The sequence below is a fragment of the Jatropha curcas genome, chromosome 7 (assembly GCF_041381405.1).
Source record: "Jatropha curcas cultivar XTBG-Jc1 chromosome 7, XTBG_Jcur_1.0, whole genome shotgun sequence".
NCBI classification, from domain to species: domain Eukaryota; kingdom Viridiplantae; phylum Streptophyta; class Magnoliopsida; order Malpighiales; family Euphorbiaceae; genus Jatropha; species Jatropha curcas.
In genome coordinates, this window is record NC_143157.1 from 5,756,681 (window position 1) to 5,764,045 (window position 7,365).

General features: G+C 38.3%; 1 non-coding gene across 1 annotated transcript; it reads left to right on the forward strand.

Moving 5' to 3' along the window:
* Positions 1-444: 444 nt before the first annotated feature.
* Positions 445-552, forward strand: LOC149494627 (small nucleolar RNA R71). Its single transcript, XR_016321894.1, has one exon. It is a non-coding gene; the product is annotated as a small nucleolar RNA R71 (small nucleolar RNA).
* Positions 553-7,365: the final 6,813 nt, after the last annotated feature.

Sequence of the window (7,365 nt, forward strand, 5' to 3'; positions counted from 1 at the left end):
TTAGGATGGTTCCTTAATCTGTTATCATATGAATTGGAATAAGGGTAATTCTTCCTTCCTTGATTCATCACATAGTTTACTTGCTCCAAAGTTTGTGGATTCAAAGAGTCCATAATACATTCTCCAATTCCATGTTGTCCATTGCACCTATCATAAACTTGCATAATAGAATTCACAGGATTAGTGGTTAACATGTCCAATTTTCTTACCATATTATCCACCTTGGCATTAAGTGCTGTAATGGCGTCTATTTCATAGACTCCTGCGGTTCTTCTCCTTTCAGAATTGTTTTGGTAATGGCTGTTGCTTGCTATCTCTTCTATTAACTCGTAGGCTTCATCAATTCCTTTCTTCTCAAAGGATCCACCTGCAGCTGCATCTAAAGTGATTTTGATGTTAGGAGATAATGCATTATAGAAAGTTTGTACCTGTAGCCACTTAGGCAAATTGTGATGTGGGCACTTTCTCAACAAGTCCTTGAATCTTTCCCAAGCTTCATACAGGCTTTCTTGATCATGATGAGCACATGTCATTATCTCATTGCGCAACTTTGTGGTTTTTGAGGAAGGGAAGAATTTTGCTAGAAACTTTTGAGCTAATTCATCCCATGTTGTGAAACTTCCAGCGGGACATGATTGTAACCAGGATCTCGCTTTATCCCTAAGAGTGAAAGGGAAAAGCCTCAGTTTGATTGCGTCTTCAGAAACACCATTCTGTTTGAAAGTATCACAAATTTCCAAAAAATTTGTGATATGGGCATTAGGATCTTCACTAGGCAAACCCCCATATTGGATCGAGGTGGAGAGCATTTGGATAATTGCGGGTTTAATCTCAAAATTATTAGCTTCTACCCTAGGTCTTGTAATGCTCGAGGTTGTCCCATTCAGATTAGGTGTTGTGTAATCTCGCAAAGTACGAACCGGATGTTGGAGTGGGGGTCCAACTATATTCTCATTCTCGTTTTCATTTTCGTTGGCCATGTCTGCTTGTGGTTCGAGTTTTATTTCTCGTGCTCTCCTTGCAGCATTGTGCCTACGAAAAGTTCTTTCAATTTCTGGATCAAAGATTAGAGGTTCAGTCTTCCTTGATCTTCTTTGCATAAAACACCTGAACTAATTCTTAAAAGAAAATTAAATAATAAAAGAAAGTCTAAATTAACAATAGGGTAATTCGTATTGATATTGATAACGCTAATCCCCGGCAACGGCGCCAAAAACTTGACAGTGATTTTCGCAAGTGTACGAAATCGTAACAAGTAGAATAGAGTAAGAGAGTATCGTATCCACAGGGATTGTATATCAAGTACCAAAATTATGTTAACCTATTATTATTTAAACGATAATAAGAGAGAATTGCTGTAAGGAAAATAAATTTGAAAATAAAAATAGAAAGAGATTAAGCACAAAATTTAGGTGAAAAGAAATCAGGGATTTAGACTACTAGGGAATTTGAATTCACTTAATTCTATCCAACTTATGCTATTAGCTCATTAATCAATTTTAATTGTTCAAGTAGGAGAAACAACCCTAGAATTACTAACAAGCTCTCCCGATGTATTGTTAGCTATTCTAACCTAGTTTAATTACCTATCTTCCAATAGTGAAATCAAACATAAATTAGATCTTTGAGTTTTGTGGTTGTTTTATGAGTTCATAACCTAAGATTATTAACTTATGAAAATCCCCCTTGAGTCAAACCATATAGCTTTCGCGTCAAGTTATTATTCTAAAGTAATTTATTATCTTTTTCATATCAAAAACCCTTCTCCTGATAGTGATTATTGAAATAATTCAATCCTGCCTGGAAGCTTTAAGCACAATAATAAATTATAACAAGAACAATGAAAAACAAATCTAATATTATAAACTGGAATCAAATTAAGTTACATCAAATCCCTAGTATAAGAGTTTAGCTGGCCATAGTAATTAAATAAAACTCAGTCATACTTGAATCAATCATTATACTTAATGACAATAATGAAAGGAAAAACAAGGTGAAGAGTTTAGAAATAAAAACTGAATCACAGCTATGTGGATAGCTTCCTTGAATATTGGCACAGAACTTGGATGCTTGAAGTCTTTTAGAAAGAGAGAATTATGTAGAGAATAACACAAAAACAAGATCCCCAGCAATGAGAAGTTCCCCTCTTTATATAGAGCTCCTGAAGGCAAATCTGACTCCTTTTAGGAAATAGAATCCTTATTTAGTGCAAAATCTTCTATAGGAGATCATGACTATTTAGGTCTTGGATTTCTTCTTAATTGGGACTCCTTTCTCTTCCAAAATAGGTCTAAGTCTTGTTTAGTACGTTTAGGAAACTCTCCGAGGCGGGCCCATGTGAGGAAAGGATTGATTTGCGTCTTTAGTTCACGCTAGTTCTGTCTTCAAAGCACGGGCGTGCCATTATGCACGGCTGGGGCGTGCTGAAGTCTAGAAGTTTGGCTGGTGAAGCACGGGTGTGCTAGGCAAGCACACCTTGATGAATCTTTGAGGCACGGGCGTGCCACTTAGCACAGGCCGGGCGTGCTTGCTTCTGTCCTTCCCACCTGGAATTGTCATGGGCGTGCTAGACTTGACACGCCTTAATCCCCTTTTAGGCACGGCCGTGCCTTTTGGCACAACCCAGGCCATGCTTACTTCTAACTCTTCCTTGATTTCCTTAACTTTTAGCACGGTTGTGCTTTCTAGCACGGCTTGGGTGTGTGGGAGGCTGAGTATCTTGCCTTGTATCTTCTTTTTCGGTGCCAATTTCCTACAATTTTCTCTTAGATCAAGCGGGTTAAGATTCAAGGAAGCTTTGAACAAAATTATACAAAAATTGAATTTAAAATCAAATCAAAGTGACAAAACTTACTAAAATCTTAATAAAAACTATATTAAAAATACTATAAAATTAACACCTATCAGTGATTGTCCAATGTTGCTGCAAGCTTGGGCTCTAGACAAGTTAAGCCTGATTCTTCCTGTCCCAGCTCGCTCAATTCCAACCTATGGGCCTGCCAACTTTCGGTCTCGGACTCGAGGATGGTTCGATTTTGGGGATAACCCTACGATTCGGCGGACTTGTCCTTGGTGGAGGATCAGACGGGTCACAACCGGAAGTATGAACCTCAACTACGTGTTGTATGCAAGTCTAGACCATTCCATGGCCTATTTCCCGAACAGGATTAGTCGTCAATACGGAATGATACAACGCGTTCCCAGAATCTATAACTTTGAAAGTGGTCTTATGACGCCGCATCTGTTGACCAATTTGGCTGTCCGTTGGCGAAATCGAAAAACCAAGTACTTAGATGAAGGAGTGATGCAGGACACTATGACACCCGAGTACGTCCGCTAGTTTTACACCCCATGATGGTGTTAGATTCTGCAAAGATTGGCGTCTGATGATAGCCCCTACTGGAAAAAATGCTGTTGTTGCTTTTTCTGTCTTTTCTATGCTCGGGCCATGGGCTCTTATTTAATGTATCTGATTTTCTTTCAATTAATGGCTCCGATAACTCTGTCTTTATTAATTCTTGCTTTCTGCACACATGAATCAATAAAAGACAACAAATCTTTTCTTTCGAAATCATTTGTTGCGTTAGTTATTTGGGCCTCCTGCCCCCGGGTTAATAAATGAAAGCTTCATAAAAATGAATTATTCTGTAAAGGCAAAAGCTTACGCTTAAAAACAACAAAGAATGGGGTGACTATTTTATTACCTGCACAAATCAGACAAAAAATAACAAATGTAACTTCTTTATGTATGCATGAACTTATATGAGTACTAAGGTTTTATTCATGGTTTTATATTGATCTTTCCAGGGAAATCACTGAGAAAATGGTGTTCGTCCTTCTGATCAATGTGCATAGGAATTCATTGTTTAGGTAGGACCAATAGCCAGAACATTTTAAACTAGATGAGTCGGTCTTGATCAAATAAGCAGAGAGGAAGGTCTTGCATTCTTCGACCATAACCTTGGAAAAAAAGAAGAAAAATTTTGAAATTCAAATCCGTTATTAATCTCACTTCTTTTCAACATTATACAGAAGTAGAGAAAATTTATTTTAATACAATGGTCATTTATTTTAACTGCTTATTTTCCTATTCTCCTTCGAGTCAAGCTGATGGCGTTGAGCAATCAATCACAAATCTATCACGAACGCATGGCATAGATTTCGCATTTAAACTAAGCACCACGCGTTGATCCCGAAATTTTATTTTTATCATTATTATACCTTTTTTTTATTATTATGCTCTAACTTTTGCCTAGGCCACCCTTTCGGGTTTTCAACCTAGCGAGCTTATTTCTTGCCTAAGCCGCCCTTTCGGGTTTTCAACTTAGCTATTTTTTTTATCGAAATCATCATTTCAGGCATAAAATCTTTTCATTTGGTCCTAGTTGACAATCCGGTTGACAGGCTTCCCTTCCATGGTGATTAATTTAGCGGCGCCTTTTGCTAATAGCTTCTGAACTCTGAACGGTCCATGCCAGTTGGGTTTAAATTTCCCACCAGGATGATTCTGGGCTTCGTGATCCAATAATCTGATCAATACCAAATCTCCATTCTTTAAAGCCCTCGGATGTACCCGTTTGTTGTAGAAACGAGCAATCCTTCTTTTTCTCATCTGATCCTAGAATCGAGCATTCAGTCTTCTTCCATCTAAGAGCACCAAATCTTCATACCTCTTCTTGACCCATTCTTCCTCGGTCAGACCAGCTTTTACCAAAACCCTGAGAGACTTCTTTTCGAGCTCTATCGGTAACACTGCCTCCATTCCATATACAAGTTCAAAAGGAGAGGCTCCGTTCACTGATTTGAAGGTAGTGCGATGCCCCTAAAGTGTGAAAGGAAGTTTCTCGGCCCAGCTTCTGTACCTTTCACACATCTTTGACAGGATTCTTTTAATCTCCTTATTCGCGGCTTCTACTGCACCATTAGCCTGAGGGCGATAAGGAGAAGAATGGTGATGCTCAACCTTATATCTATAAAGCAACTGACCAACATCTGCTTGAAAATGAGAGCCATTATTTGTAACTATATGATGGGGAACACCATAGCGATAGAAAATGTCCTGTTCAATGAATCTAGCCACATGCTTGGCGGTTAAGTTTTTGTAAGATTGAGCCTCGATCCATCTAGAGAAGTAGTCAACTGCAACCAATATATACTGATGGCCGTTCGATGCTGCTGGCATGATTTTACCAATAACATCCATGCCCCATGCAGAAAAAGGCCAAGAAGGAGTTGTAGGATGGAGTTCAACATCTGGTAAGTGGCTTTTATTGTCATGATATTAGCAAGCTTTGCAATGACGCACATACTGAACACAGTCACCTTCCATCTGCATCCAGAAATAACCTTGCCTCATGATTTTTCTTGCTAGGCTCATGCCGCTTAAATGAGTACCGCAAACTCCTTCATGGACTTTCCTCATTATGTCTTCTCCTTCCTTTTTACTCACGCATCTTAGTAGCATCCCGTCCCAAGCTCTTCTATAGTGTTCACCATCGGCCAGGACATAATTCAGAGCCATTTTTCTGAGAACTGTATGGTCTTCTTTCGTCGCATCATCAGAAAAAGTACCGTCTTTCATATACTGCAGTATATCCGTAAACCATGGTTCTTCCTCCGACTGCACCTGGTTCACAAAATGTTCTTGATAGCACGGGATATTAGCTGCGGTAATGATAAATGGCTTCTTCGAAACTTTACTTAAATCCTGCCAAGCTGATGCTAAATTCGCCAAGGCATCTGGAATTCTGTTATAGGTTCTTCCTATGTGAGTGAAAGTGATCTTGTCAAATAGTGTTGCCTTCTTCAACAAGTACTCGACATAGGGCTTCAATCTTTCTTCTTCTACTTTCCATCTCTCATTAGCATGTTCAATAACCAATAACGAATCTCCTATTACCTCGACCTCCTTAGCACCAGATGCAAGAAGAGCTTCCATTCCCATGATGCTGTGAACCCCTCCCCAAAAATAGGCATATAATGAATATGACTAAGGGCAGAAATGCACGTGAATGTATGAGTCGCCACCTTGTTTAATTATTTTAGGGTAAACTAGGAAAAAACCCTAAGTTGACTCCAATTTTAATTAACCTAATTACTAGATTAATTATCCCAATGTTTAAGACATAGTTTGCGAACCCGAGGTGGATCCCGAGACCATGTCATGTTGATGAACTAACCAATGAATGAATGCTTTGCAAGGTAAATGATGTAATTGGACCAATGAAATGTTTAAGTGATTTCGACTTGCCGCTCGGGGTTAAATCCCAAACGTGCCTACGTACTTCCGTTTGAATGGAAGATCAAAGTCGACGTAGTTCGATAGGCCTTTTTTAAAGGGCTTTGAATGGGTATGCTTAATGCAGGTGTGTGTGTATGCTTCGTGCATTTTTAGGCATTTTGCCAAAGAATTGATTGATTTGATTAGACGTTTGTTGCCAAAAGTGTTGATTTAAGGCTTTTAGCCAAAAAGATTGATTTAGGCAATTTGTTTGCCAAAAGTGTTGATTGGGCGATTGTCGCCAAAATTAATTGATTGGGCAATTTATTGCCAAAAATTGATATTTGGGCTTTTTGTCGCTAAAATGGTTGATTGGGCAATTTATTGCCAAAAATTGATGTTTGGGCTATTTATCGCAAAAATGGTTGATTAAGGCATTTGTGCCAAAAGTTGGGCAATTTGTTGCCAAAAATTGGTTAGGCGATTTGTCGCCAAAATGATTTTGTCGGGCGATTTGTCGCCAAAATGATTAAGGCATTCATGCCAAAAGATGATTAATTCAAGGCATTTTGCCAAAGCTTCGATTTAAACGATTTGTCGCAAAAAATGGCTAATCTTATTTATAGGCAATTTGTTTGCCAAAAGTGATCAATTGAATTGCAATATAAGCAATTTATTGCCCAAAAAACGTGGTTAATTAAGGCTATTTAGCCACAATTATTGATTAATCGGACTTAAGCCGGACTGTTCGAAATAAAGGCGATTATACCGTAGTCATTAATTGACCAGATACTTTAGCCAATATTGTCGAATTTAGGCTTTAACACCACGATTATTAATTAACCGGGCATTTTAAGCTTAATCATATTTAATTGAGGCAGTTTATTTGCCAAATTGATGACGTGAATGCATTTATGCAGTAGTTTAATTCAGAATTGGAGTAGAAGAGAATATGCACAAAATGTTGAAATTAAATGGGCAGAGTTTCGTTATCACCTGAGTTAATCGGCGGCCGCTTCTTAGCTTCAGCTTGAAAATTTCAGATTAAGCTCCTCGTTTGGGGAATATTTAATTCAAATTAATTCAATTAAGTGACCAGATATCACAACAGCAGAGTGATAAAAGCCTACACTAAATGCAGAAAA